General features: G+C 35.1%; 1 protein-coding gene and 1 pseudogene across 1 annotated transcript in view; one reads left to right on the forward strand and one right to left on the reverse strand.

Annotated features, from left to right (window-relative positions):
* Window positions 1-14,570, forward strand: part of KIF13A (kinesin family member 13A) — a 175,088-nt gene that overhangs the window by 24,613 nt on the left and 135,905 nt on the right.
* LOC120605650 (uncharacterized) lies at window positions 14,053-14,181 on the reverse strand (annotated as a pseudogene).

The following is a 14,570-nucleotide window of genomic DNA, read 5'->3' on the forward strand; positions in this document are numbered from 1 at the left end:
TGAGCTTTGGTGATAGAATTAATATAATTCTACCTATTGTGAAAATGTCTTAAATATAATATAAAGGAAGATATAATATTGAAAATAATACAAAATCAAGTAATTAGTATGATAGCCAAGAAAAGATTTTTTGAAAAAGCCTAATACTATATTTTACATTATGCTCCATATTATACTTCAAATGTAATACTGATAGCATTTTAGTAAGCTGCATTTATTGAGCAACTATCCTAAGTCTAAGGAATGAGAGTATTTCTTAAGACTTTAGGACCTCCCACCAAAAAGGTAGCAGAGGAAGATGAACTAGTTCTTGAACCATAAGAATTTATTACCAGTTCAAAATGTTGATCTGGTTAATTGTTTAGTTTCTAAGGGCTTTTTGCCATTTCAGTTAAGTCATACCTATCAGATGAGGGCTTTAAAATTTTGTTGGCTTTTCCTGCTGGTGGTTGAGAGAATAAATGATAAACAGGAAATCTCCCTTTTACTCCCTAAGGGCAGTCATTTTTAAAAGTTTGGAGTGTATCCTCTAAGAAAGAGAATATGGGTATGTATTCAGGCACCCATGTGTCTGTGTATGTGCATATAATTGTCCATAAATAAGATCATCTATATGAACTGTTCTGTAACCTACTTTTTAACTTCATAGAATAATGCCTTCCTTTCCATGTGGATACGTGTGTGGTTGCCTTGTTTTTTTTTTTTTAACTAAATTTCTTTTTAACTGCATTTTATTAAATGGACGAATGATAAGTTACTCAATTCCCCTATTAAAGGACTTATTGATGGTTATAGATAGATAATTTTTCACTATAAACAGTGTTCCAGGGAGTATTATTCTACACTTATCTTTGCCGTCACAGTAATTTTTTTCTTACTATAAATTATTTGAAGTGGAAACCTAGGGAAAAGGATATGAATACTTAAATTTTAAATATCAACTGCCTCATTGCTTCTAGAAAAGTTGTACATAAAAATATTTTGGAAAGCTAAACAATTTTCTTTTAAGAAAAAAAGATTTGATGAAATGAGGCCTCAAATGACCATCAACTGATGACTAGCTAAAGAAAACATGGTATATCTATACAATAGAATATTATTCAGCAATAAAAAGGAATGAAGTACTGATGTATATCATCACAACATCGATGAACTTTTAAACACTATGCCAAGTGAAAGAAGCTAGCCATTAGGGACCACATATTGTATGATTCCATTTATATGAAATGTCCAGAACAAGCAAATTCATAGAGATAGAAATTAGATTGATGGTTGCTTTAGGCCTGGGGGACCCGAGGGAAAATGGGGAGTAACTGCAAATGGGTATGGGTTCTCTTTTTGGGTGTTGAGAATGTTCTACAATTAATTGTGGTGATGACTATACAACTCTGTCAATATACTAAAAATCATTGAATAGTAGACTTTAAATGGGTGGATTGCATAATTTATGGATTATGTCTCAGTAAAGGTGTTATAAAAAAATGAGGCATAGGGTGAATTGCGACAGAGCAGATAAGTGGATGGTTGGCAGAGTGCAGCTCCGTAGCAGTGGTTTGTGATGGCCCACATATTTAGTCACAGTCAACAGTATTGTATTCTTTTAAACAATTCTTTTAAGAAATGTAAAATTTAGAAAAAATTCAAAGTCCCTTAGTAATTAGAGATTTTTCTAGGTGGGTGGTTAAAGGCTATTTCTAATCTTTAAGAATTTTTTTTAATGTTTTGTTTGGATTTGTTTAGGTATGATTAAGTGTTTTTGAAGATTATTAGACAAATAAAGATAAATTCTTAAGATTGAGAGAGTTTTATTTTGTTTGATGCTCAGCTATTGAATAACTAATGCTTTTGTTAAAATTCCATGGGGCATTCATCCAGAAAATAGGGTATAAAAAGGAATGTGTATTTGTGTACATACGTTCTATGATGTGTTGGTCCTAAAGAGTTAAGAAGGTAAATTTTCCAATGAAATCCATAATTACAGTGCTTTATTTTATAATCCATTAAGAAACCATTTTATAAATCACGTGTATTGGAGTAATTAGATTTTTAATCTTCTATTTCTCGAATTAAAAATAAAGTTTGCATTTAGATTTGTTCAAATCTCTCCTGGTTTGTAAGAATTGAATCAGATTGTTCTCAGCTCTTCTTTTCCTTATTTGTTAGTAAGTAGAGATTTGTAGTTTTGTATTTACACTGATCAACAGAAAAGATCAGATATCCCACACTCTGAGACTCTGCCAGATGTAATTTACATTTGAACAAGGATTTACAAAGAACAGGGATTAAGTTAAACAATTAGAGCAGTATGCTACAGACTATATCCTCTGAAAACTATTTGGGTCAATAGTGTTTGTCTTCAACAGACTCTTGCATTGTGAGTGCCCAGTGGATTGGTTGTAATTAATAATTGTCTTAGTGCAAGTCTTTGTTTAAGAAGAAGGGAGCTAGCTAAAATAAGTTTGTGGCTGCATTTTGTAGGAGTGTGTCATGTTAGTTAATCGGTGAATTTTATTAATATAAAAACTGTTATAATTACTACTTTTCAAGTCCATTGGTATATTTGTCATCTCTTAACTGTGTTTAGTTTGGGGCTTACCTGTTAGTTTGTCATTCTTTGGGCATAAAAGCTTGAGTTGGCACTTTTTTTTTTTAAACCTTGTATGCAGTATTACAGCAGTCTGAATAGTGCAGGACATTTTAAATTGTGGTCAGTGAACTCCTGAAATTAAGTGTAAAATGATGTATTTGTGGATGTATATGCAATTTCCAAAGGCGAGAGTTCCTATCTTTGATCAGAATTTCAAAGATTTTCACAGCTCTAGAAAATTAAGAACACTGATGTCAGATATATTTTATGGTGTTTAGAAGCATGTTCCCCGCCCTCACCCCTGCCCCCCATCTGCTTTTCCCTCCTTAGGAGACCAGCACTAACAACAAAATACATTTAGAGACCCCGTATATAGCCAAGGTCTCCAGACTGTCTCAGTTGTTTATACTAAAGTGATGAAATATATCAGCAGCTGCCTGTTATTTTCCCTAATTGCCCAGTAGCCAGAATTAAAATGTTGTGGGAGGATTTAATTCATAGCAGGAAGTCCTTTGTGGTTACTATAATAAATTTTAAGCAGAGCCTTCCTCAAAGCCATTGGTCACATACTTTGCCTCACTAGTAATTAACTTATCAATGAGCTATGGTACACTCTGGTGACTTTTCCTTAAAAGATTGATACTTATGGCAAACCAGGGCACGATAAATTCTTTTTTATGCAAAGTGCCTTTTTTGACCCAGAGGAGGTTAATGTAAATTTCTAATGAGCTGTGATGTATAGTGGTGGGTGAGTTTCAGCATCTCCTTTGAGATGGCACATACTCCATCTCATCTGGCCTTGTTTTTCCTGAGGTCATGATGTATATTGTACATTTGACTCGTGTGTTCATATTGAAAATAATGTTAAAGCAAGAGGCTGTTTGGTTGAAAAGTATCAGAGTGGATTTCGCTTTCAACGAGCTTATATTCTCCTGCTGTTGCACAGCCCTGCAATACAGTAGATGACTCGTGGTAGAATATGTCAGGTTTTGGAACAAAAACATTTTCTTAAGTGTTCATGCAGTATAACTTATTTTACTTTTGAAAATCTACCATACTGAGAGAGTGAATTGTTTTCTGTCATTGTTTTTGGAAGTTGGGAGACATTTGGCTATTTGTATTTTTTATTCCCTAAGGAAAAGTATACTCTTTTTTAAACAGAAATTTGTAAATCTACAGTGTCTTCTTCCAAAGTGTCACCACCTTTGGTTCTATATGAAACTACTTTGCCACTCAATGACAATTTTAGCCTGGGGTACTTTGCTAATGAAGTCAAGCCTGCCCTGATGCTTACTCTGGTCATTCCAGAACCTCTGGTCTGAGACCAGTGGGAGGGAGCAGGTAACTCAGTTATGTGATTCATTACCATCAAAATTGGATAGAATAGGATATATGCATAGAAAGTGTGTTCTCAATATTAAATGATGTTTCCTATGCTGGACAATGGTTTTATTATTATTTTTTAACTATGGAAAAATGTTAGCTTGTAAGAATAGCAAACACCCACATTTTAAACCTTTGCTGCATTTGCTATATCATTATCTCTTTATGAATATATGTGTATATGTAAAATTATTTTTGGACTCTTTGAGAGTAGGTTGCTCACATCATAGATCATAGGCCTTTAGCTCTTAATACTTAAGGGTCTGTTTTCTGAAAATATAACCAAATTTAGAATGTTTAACAGTCAAAGTTTTGAAATTTTGAAGTTAAGGAGAAACCTGAGAGCAAAATAAAGTAGCTAGCCTTAATTATTATTTATTATCAAATTTTGCTAAAATAAACTTGTTTTTTCCATTGGTCTCTCTAAAGTAGAACTATTTAAATTTCTTGTATGTTAAAAAATTTTGGAACATCTCAGTAATAAAGTGTAATAAAGGAGTATATCATTTATATGTTTGGTTTCAGCAGTTAAGAAAAAATGTAAGTACCTACACCACTACCCAGTTTGTACTTTTGAAGCCCCTGGTATGACTTTCCAAATTCCATTGCTTTACATGGTCCCCAAAAGGAAATTACTATTCTGAGTTTTGTATATTTCTTTCCTTTAATTTTCTTTGTAATTTAACTGCATTTAATTTTATGTTTGCTTATTTTTGGTCTTTTTGTAAATGGAACAACATTTGGCTCTACCCGCCCCTCCCCCCCATGCCATTTGACTTGTTCAACTTTTGGGGGGATAGCTTTATTGGGGTATAATTTACATATAATGTATATCCATTTAAGTGAAGTTTGATGAGCTTTGGTAAATATATATAATTGTGCAGCCACATCAACAATCAGTTTTGTTTTTGAGATTCATTCATCTATGTTGATGGATATAGCTGTACTTTATTCACTTTTGCTGTTTTGTGGTATTCCACTGTATGAATATACTACAGTTTATTATTTTGTTGTTAATGGACATTTGAGTAGTTTCCAGGTTTGGGCTTTTATGAACAGTACTGCTGACTTTAAAGTTTTTATCAATTTGGAATATGTGAAATGCTATCTCATTATGGTTTTAATTCGCATTTTCCTCATAGCTAATAAGATTGAACATTTTTTCATATATTTATTGGCTATTAATTTGCTTTCTTTTGTAAAGTGCCTGCTCTTTTTTTTTTTTTTTTTGCCTATTTTGCTCATTTTTTGCTTTTTTCTAATTGATTAGTGGGAATCATTTGCACTGTGCATATTACTTTTTAGTCATATGCAAACATCTTTTCCCAGATTGTGGTTTCTCTTTTTACTGGATTTTAATTTCTATTGATCACCTGAAGTTCTAGTTTTAAAAATACTCAAATATACCTTTTACCTTTATTTAAGGTTAATGTCTTATATGTCTGTTTTAAGAAGTCCTTTACTACCCTAAGGTCATAAATGTACTTTATCGAATTTTCTTCTACAGATTTTAAAGTTTTTCATTTCACATTATATCCTTGAAATTGATTTTTTAAAATATAGTATGACGTAAGGATTCATTTTCTCTCCATATTGATAACCTATTGCCCCAGCTCTGTTTGTTGAATAGTCCAGCCTTTCATCACTTATCTATGATACTAGTTCTCTCATATAAAGTTTCTAGATAACTGAGGATCATTTTCTCAGGTCTGGATCCTGTTCTAGTGTTCTGCTTGTCTATCCCTGAGTTATACTTCTGCTTTACTGATAACTGCGGGGCGAATTTGTTCTGCTTTAGGGGTAGCTTTGTCCTATAGATTTCTATTAAGAAACTATTTTTTGATTGTACTGGACTTATAGCTCAACTGACATCTTTACAGTATTGAATTTTCTAACCTGATAATATGGTATATTTAAAAATGCATCTTTTGTTAGATTTGTACCTAGGCTTAGGTACTTAATTTTTTTTTTTTTTTTTTGCTATTGTAAGTGGTATCTTTTAAAAAACTTTTGACATATATAATGTGATACACACGTTTTTCTGTATATATAAATGTACAGCTTGCTGATTTTAAAACTAAACACCGGTACCCAGGTTGAACACTAGAATATTAGCAGTTTCCTAGAAGCACCACTCCTCTTCCTTACCTATTACTGCCATTGCCCCAAGGGCCTCCACTGTCCAGACTTCCAAAAGCGTGGGTCAATTTGGCCTGTTTTTGTACTTTATGTAAATGAATCATAGAGTATGTGTTCTGTATCTGGCTTCTTTTGCCCAGTGTTATTTTTTGTTATCATCCACTTGTAGTTGTAGATTGTCATTCTTGTTGCCGTATTCATTTGTATGAATGTACCGCAAGTGGTCATTTTAAATTGCATTTCTGAGCTTTCTATTGTAGCTTAAAATAATGCTGTTGACTGTAGTATATGCTGATTTTTATAGGTAGTAACCAAGCTAAATTCTCCTTAATTCTAATAACTCTTTGCAGATTGTTTTGTATTTTCTATATAGACAGTCACATTATTTGCTAATAATGATAGTTTCCTTTTTTTTTCCTGGCCCTTATATTTAATTTCTTTTGATTGAGAAGAGAAATAAGCATAAAACAAGTCAGATGCAAAAATCAGGTAAAACCTAACTTATAAGTAAGTTAGGTTTTCTTTAGATTTTTAGAAGTGAAAATGAGCTAGAATTTCTTATATTTTTTATGACCTTGAAGTTCTGCTCCCTTCCAGTGCCTTTGTGGTTTGCGAGGAGTAAGACCACAGGTGGCGGCTTCTTCGTCCTTGGCCTCTGATTTATGTGTGTGCAAATGGAGATGAATCTCTTTTGTGAAGTCTTGAAAAGCTGTCACAATTAGTTACTCTCTTCTTGGTTTGTCAGTGCAGCTGGATATCCAGAAGATGTATGTGGGGGGGGGCGGCAGTGGTGGTAATTTATCTTCTAGCATATATGTCTGTTGTTTAATTGAATGAAAATAGATTTGGGACATACTGAATCCAGAAAGGCATAAGTTTCACTGTCCTGGGTCTGCATCTGTAGGACTCCAGTGTATATGAATCAGTTGAAACTCCTCCTAGAAAACAGAGTGAAGTTTTAAAAGAAAGTTAAAATCACAAAAGTCTTGAATCACAAATTGCCATGTGATTTCTCAGAAGACTACAGTGGTAAAGGCAGAAAGGCTGACCTGTGAATTCTCAACAGGGTATTTTTATACTTGCAAATTTTTAAAGCTGAATTGATAACCTTGTATAGTAATATAATTATAGCCTGTGATGCTAGTAGTGAGAAAAGTCTTTAATAATTATGCGATGAATAGAAAAGCATTTATTTCTAGCTCATGATTCTATGTGTTGAGGGTAGGTGTTCTTTCTTTCTGAGGGTCAAAAGTCCCTCAGTCTCCTATTTGGATCTTCAAGCACTACCACCCCTCCCAGTGGAGTTGTATGCTACCAAATATCAGCAGTATTAGTAATTAAGATATGAAATTTAACTAAATATTATGTAAATTGATGAAATATGAATGCAGAAGGATGCACTTTCTCTGAAAGATAGGATCAAGGAAGGTAAGTTTTCAAAGTATGGTTCCCACATCTGTAACAGCAGCATCTTCTTGGAACTTCCTAAAAATTCAGATTCTTGGGCCCCACTCCAGACCTGCTGGATCAGCAACTCTGGGGTAAGGGCCAGAAATCTGTGTTTTACTAAACCTTCCAGGTGATTCTGAAGCATGCTAACATTTGAGAACTACTGCACTAAAAAACATTGCAGTTGAATTAAGTACAGGAAGAAAGGGGGAATATAAAAATATAGAAGGCTCCTGTACTCAGATTGTCAAAGGTCTTTGAGTTCTTGATTCCCTTTTAAAAAAAAAGAAAAAAGAAACTGAAAATTGGTAATGCACTGTGGTGTAGTTTACATAAAAAAGATGCCCAGAACTCCAATTCAGCAGACCATTCTCAACAAAATAGCCTTTGCTTCACATCTAAAAATGGTGAATGAATGAATTTTTGTATAATACAAAATAACATGAGAGTGTTTAAAAGTACAAGCATTAGTTTTTATGATTCCCTGCTTTAATCAGGTTTTTCAACTTACTGTCCATTTGTCAAAGTACATAAGAGAGGAGGGCTTGATTATTTTTGATAAATCTAAAAACAAAGGTTAACAGATATCCAGTATGTGTTGGAAGAGCTGCTCAGCCAGTGTCTGATCTGAAATATATTATCTCATTTAATCCTTACCACAGCTTTATGAAGGTAGATATCCATTTTAGGGATAGGGTGGGGCTCAAACTTGGTCACTGAATAGCCAATTAAATGAAAGCACCAAAATTTAAACCTAAATGTTATGCCGGTGGCATAGTCTAAATATCAGTGAACAGAACTATGTATATTGATATAAAATACCTTGCATCATTGAGAATAAAGAGACAAGTAACTTAGTATCTATGGCAAGACCTTCTAATTCTCACCAAGGGCTTTCCATGTGCCAATATTTCAAATAATAACGTTTGTAAGGAATAGTATGTACAAGCTACCTTTTTCTGAATCATATATATGGTGAGTTTCTGCTGTATTTTACTCTGAATTGATAAAGCAAAGAGCAAATGTATTAGTTTGCTATGTCTGCTTTAATAAAGTACCATAGACTGGGTGGCTTAAATAATGGAACTTTATTTTCCTACAGTCCTGGAGGTTAGAAGTCTGAAATTAAGGTGTGGATAGGGTTGGTTTCTTCCGAGGCCTCTCTCTTTGGCTTGTAGATGGCTGTCTTCTCCTTGTGTCCTCACATGGTCATCCTTCTGTGATGATATGTTCCTTTACCTACTTTCTTATGAGGACACCAGTCACACTGGATTAGGTTCCACCCCTAGTAACTTCATTTTAACTTAATTCTTTAAAGATTCCCATCTCTAAATCTAATATTCTGAGATACTGAGGATTAGGACTTCAACATATGAATTTGGGGTGTGGGGATGCAATTAAGCCTATAACAACAACTAAGATGCATTTATGTGATTAGAGTTTCCCCTAAACGGTCAAAAGCTTTGATTTGAGATTTTAACGTCCTTGATTTCTCTTTCTTTAATATAATTAGAACAGAGTTCATGGAACCAGCCTATTTGAAATCCGGGTGAGAGCAAACCAACTTCTTAATGGGTTTTAAGAGAGTAATATATATTTGGGTGGCAAAATGGATTCGATCAAAGACCAATTAAAGCTTCTTTGATGATTTAGAATCACGTATGTTAATTCTAATCAATTAAAAAAATTGTCATAAAAACTGCTAACTACAGGAACTCTTGTTACAGGAGGAAAAAAACTTGTAGGACTTGGAATGCAAATAATCCTGTTCTACATCAAATAATTATGCAGCCATTACTCTAAATCCCGCCTTCAGCTGTATTGTACATATGCCCCTCCTGTGAGATCTGCTGCTGAAACTCCATTAGCTGTGCCTGGTAAGGGAAAATGGGAGTTCTCGGTGAACTCTATGGTGCATTTTGAAAGAAGAGAAACAATGATTGGAAGGACAAAGTATGCACTATATATGATGAATTTAGGTTGAATTTGTAGATTTACTAACAATATTTTCCTCCCATATGTAAAATCAATTAAACAGTACTGCTTTCTCTGTTACAAATAATTCTTTGTTACTGTGTGGTTTGTGGACCACCAGCATCAGCATACCCTGACAGCTGGTTAGAAATTCAGAATCTCAGTCCCTACCCCAGATTTAATGAATCAAAATCCGTATTTATAATATTCCCAAGTAAACTGTATACATATTCAAGTTAAAAAGCACTTCTCTAGATGGTGATAGTAGCTGGACTTTTATTGAACTTTTTTTAATTGAACTTTTTATTTAAAAAAAATCCTACAATATATTTTGTCTGTGTTTTCCATTCTAGTGTTATATCCAATTGGTTTAAGCAGAATACCAGAGGACTCAGTGGCTCATCACTTATCAATTGCATAACCTTCTCTTTTCTTCAATTTCCCCATTTATAAATGAGGATAATACCTTTATGTTGAAAAATTAAAGGAGTTAATGTTTGTAGAGTTCGTAGAACAGTGTCGGGCACAGTAAGTTCAGTGATGTTGACATTTGTTATTATCCCTACTAATTATTACCACCACTATCACTGCTGCTACTGCCACAGCCAAACCAAACAGCAGTTACGTAGTCTAGGAAAATGCCTACTACAGAAGTGACTAATAAATATGGCAATTACTTTATGAAGAGCAGTTCTCACCATGAATACAGATATCTTACCAACCCACCAGATAATTCACCCAAACTTTTAAACCCCTCTTTGAAACAACCACAGAACTATAACAAAATATTTAAAAGCTTAGTGGAGGGAAAGTGTCCATGAACCATCCATTTTTTTCTTTGCCTGTCCACCATGAAGTAACTCAAGCTCTGTATTTTAGTCAGGACTTATTTGTTTAATAGAAGTTACTGTGTCCTCACCAGGAAAGCTAGCTCTGGCTGCAGAAGTCATTGTGTACTTGTGAAACCTAGGCTCTCTCTGCCTGTCTGCCATTGACTAGTCATACTGACTTAGGCAAGTTACATATATGTGAAATGAGATTGGACTTGAAAATTACTAGTATTCTCTGATCTTGTGAGTGTATGTAGCATTCCAGTACAGCTTCTGTGAGACTTCATTTCCATTTCAAATGGTTAGACTCAGACTCTGAAGAAGACTGTGTTTTGTGACAGCAAGAGAGTTGAATAATCTTGAGCTAGAATGGCTTTTAGGAGCTATTATAAATAAAAACAAATGAACTATAACATATTTCTTTGTTATGTTACAATGAAGTATATCATCACTGCTTTGCTGAATATTGGATTTCAGATGTATGAAAACATCTGTTACTAAGATATGCACCAGAATGTCTATGTCTTCCTTGCAGGAAACTTTGTTTATAGATGTCTTCTGTTATTTTAGTGTCGTTAATATGTAGCAGATGCACAGGGAGGGGAGCCGGGGGAGAGGATGGAGAAAGCATGCTAGAACACCTTAGAATTTTCCCCAAATTTGAGTTTGTTTCTCTTTGAATTTTTATTCTATTGTAACAAATATTGGAGGTCTCGAAGGAACTTAAGCCAGCTTTCTTGCATAGCAATTACATATGTATTAGAGTTAAACAACTCTGTCTTTATCATCGTGGGGTTTTTGACATGCAAGACTATATAAAATTTCATGAGATTGGTGGACTTAATTGAACTAGTTTTACAGAATGAGTAAATAAAAATTAACTGAGTTTATCCCACATGTAAAAACTCTACCTTTTCTTTGCTAAGTAAAGGAGATGTAACCTCGAAAGGAGTTAAATTCCAGAGACTTTCGGTTCCAAGATAATGATTCAAGAAAAACCTACATATAGCAGAAGGATGGAGGAAAGAGATTTTTTTAAAGAACCACATTGAATCCATTATAGCTCAGAAAACTGAGACACTAACTTTTCACATTTCAGTGAGATTTAGTTGCCAGATTTCCAGAGGGAAAGAAAGAATATTTAAAAGTTAATGATTGTTATTTTTTGCATGAAGTTTGTTTTAGATCAAGTCATGAGCATGTTTCAAGGCTGCCATAATATAATATGTCCTATGTTTCATTAGGTGAAAAGGGTAGACTGACAAATGCCCTCATCTTTCAAGACTTTCATGACTTCTGCTGGGAGCAATGTCTCCACTTTCCAAATTCCAGGCGCATTTCATATCCTTCTTATTGCATTGATCACACTATGTGTTATTTTACCATTTTCATATACTTGTTTCCTTACCATTCCTTCCATATTGTATTTAGCTGGTCTTTCTTGAGCACCTACTGTGTGTCAGGCACTGTGTTTCCTAACTGGAACATAATCTGTTTTAAAGCAGGATAGATTCTTGTCCATTCTTACATTGTACAACTAATAGTCCGATGGAAGCGATGCTTGAAGTGCTGATGTCCATGTCTAGAATTCTGTAATTTCACTTATCAAAAACCTGAATAAATCACCACAGTTCTCCATTTAAAAGCTGTCTTTTCTTCCCATCTTTGCTATATGAAGAGACTTGTTGTCACATTTCCAGACAACACTATTAGACGGAACCGTGTCTTCAGGACTATTGAATAAGCTCTTGCAAACTACGCTTAGCAGTCAAGAAGAAACATCTACAAGGGATGAAGGAGTAAACCAATTAGAGGTCACTCCTGCCTCAGACTTTAATCCATATTGAGTGGGTGCTTTACCTTGGATTTAGAACCAGCCAGCAATAACAGCTCTTAGAATTAATTACCAGAGACTTGCAATTGCTGTTCTACACTTTGGTTTGTTGGGGGCCAATCCCGAATCATATTCCTTTTTCCTTTTCCCCTTACAAACTTTCTAGTTGTCGCCGCCTATTTTTTTTTCTGAGGGAATGCAAACACATTTAAATATAACACATAAATCTGTTTCATTAGTAATCCCATTATGCTTGTCAAAATGGTATGTTTTTAAAAATGTGTACTCATTAGTTTTACTTGTGAATACAGACTGTTGAGATTATTGCATTGCTGACTTTCAGGATGTTCGTTAACTTCCCTGAGCCTCATCTATGAACTAGGGTAACAGTATCTACATTACAAGATTACTGTGATTAAATTAAACAATGTGTATAAAATGCCTGGCCTTAAGCCTGGCACGTAGTACCTGTAACTCCCTCTACCTCTTTTTTTCTTACAACATTGCCTGTGATTAGGAAGCATGGAACTGTGCACATGTTTAAGCCTCTCAAAGACGTGAGGCTCAAGGTGAGGGGGAGTGGTGGGATGTTGAAGGGCGAGAGAAAGAGAGAGACACTTGACTACCTTACAGAAAATTTAGGGCAATGTGATTATATATATATTCAGCTTCTAGCTCCTGACAGAGCTCCTAAATTCCCTGTAAATAGGGCTGCTAGGAGAATCTTTTGTTCTAACATTTAGTCTTGGACTCCAGTTTGGATACAGAGCTCCTAAGACCTTTGTAATTTCCTGAGAGAGAGTAGTTTCTGACAAAGAGCTCCTAAATTGACTGGAACTTCCTGGGTGATAGGGACATCTTTTGTTCTAATGACGGGACTCCTGGTGGGCTCCTGAATGGGGGCTGGTCACCAGAAAGACTAAGCCATGATTTGAAACTTGGAACTCCACCCCCGCCCTGCTCATTGTACTGAAAGGAGAAAGGGATTGGAAATGGAGCTGATAATCATGCCTATGATGAAACTTCTATTAAAGAACCAAAAGTATAGGATTGAGAGAACTTCCACGCTGGTGAACAAACACATCCATGTGTTGGGGCGGGTGGTGCACCCCAACTCCATGAGGACAGAAACTTCTGCATAGGGTCCCTTCTGGACCTTGTTCTACGTGCTTCTTCATCTGGCTGTTCATCCGTATCCTTTAGCATATCTTTTATTATATAATAAACTGATAAATGTGTTTCCTTGAATCTGTTAACTGTTTTAGCAAATGGTTGCACATGAGGAGGAGATTTGGGAACCTCTGCTTTATAGTTGATTGCTCAGAAGCACAGGTGATAACCTGGACTTAGAACTGGTGTCTGAAGTAGGGGTGGGGGGTCATCAGTAAGACTGAGCCCTTAACCTGTGGGGTCTGATGCTGACTCTGGGCAGTTAGTGTCAGAATTGCTTGGTGGGGAAAAGCCACAGATCTGGTGTCAGAAGTGTTGTGAGTATGAGAGTAAAGGGGAAACAGTGATTGTTTTCTAGACAGGTGATGAAGAGATGAGATGGCCCAGCCCTCTCTCCCCTGATGACTGATGAACTGTTTAATGGTGTCAATTTAACATTGACTTTTATGTAAGTGATATGAAGTCACTATTAGTTATTTGTATTTGTTTGTGTTGGTTGTGTGTGGTTGTCTGTGTTATTCTTACTGTGGCAAATTTCTGTTTTCATTAAAAATCCTCTGTGTAGTCAGTGTAAGATGAAAGGAGATGAAGTTTATTTGTTTGTTTTTTTAGGCAAGTCATCCCTTAGTTGACCTCACAGATTGCAAGGACCTTGTCAGCTTACAATTCCTTATTTTTATTTTTTACGCCTATAGCACCTGGTCTTCCTAGGTGGTCTCCCATCCAAGTACTAACCAGGCCCGACCCTACTTAGCTTCTGAGATCAGATGGGATCAGACAGGATCGGGCTTGTTCAGGGTGGCATGGCCGTAGAAGAGATGAAGTTTAAAGAGCAGGAGATACTGTGGTTTTACAATCTCTTTAAAACGAAATAAGCCACCTGATTTTATCTTAAGAAGTAGGTTGGATATGAGTAATGTATCCTTTTAAAATCCTCATTTATACTAATCAGTGTAATATAAACTGGCTTTTGAATTTTGAAATTAACCAGGTTTTCGTTATATGTTTGTATAAATCTAAGCAGATAAGAATTTTTATTTACAATGTACAATTTTATAAAACTGTCAAGAGCAGACTTCTGCCTCTTCTCCTCCCCTATATGTACAGATTAGGGAGAGAGCTCTGAATTTTGAGAGAATTGAAATTCCCTCTTATTTGGCAGCTTGGTGCCTAGAGGTTCATGAACCTGCTAGGGTAGTAATTC

The sequence above is a fragment of the Pteropus medius genome, unplaced genomic scaffold (genome assembly GCF_902729225.1).
Source record: "Pteropus medius unplaced genomic scaffold, Ma_sr-lr_union100, whole genome shotgun sequence".
NCBI classification, from domain to species: Eukaryota; Metazoa; Chordata; class Mammalia; order Chiroptera; family Pteropodidae; genus Pteropus; species Pteropus medius.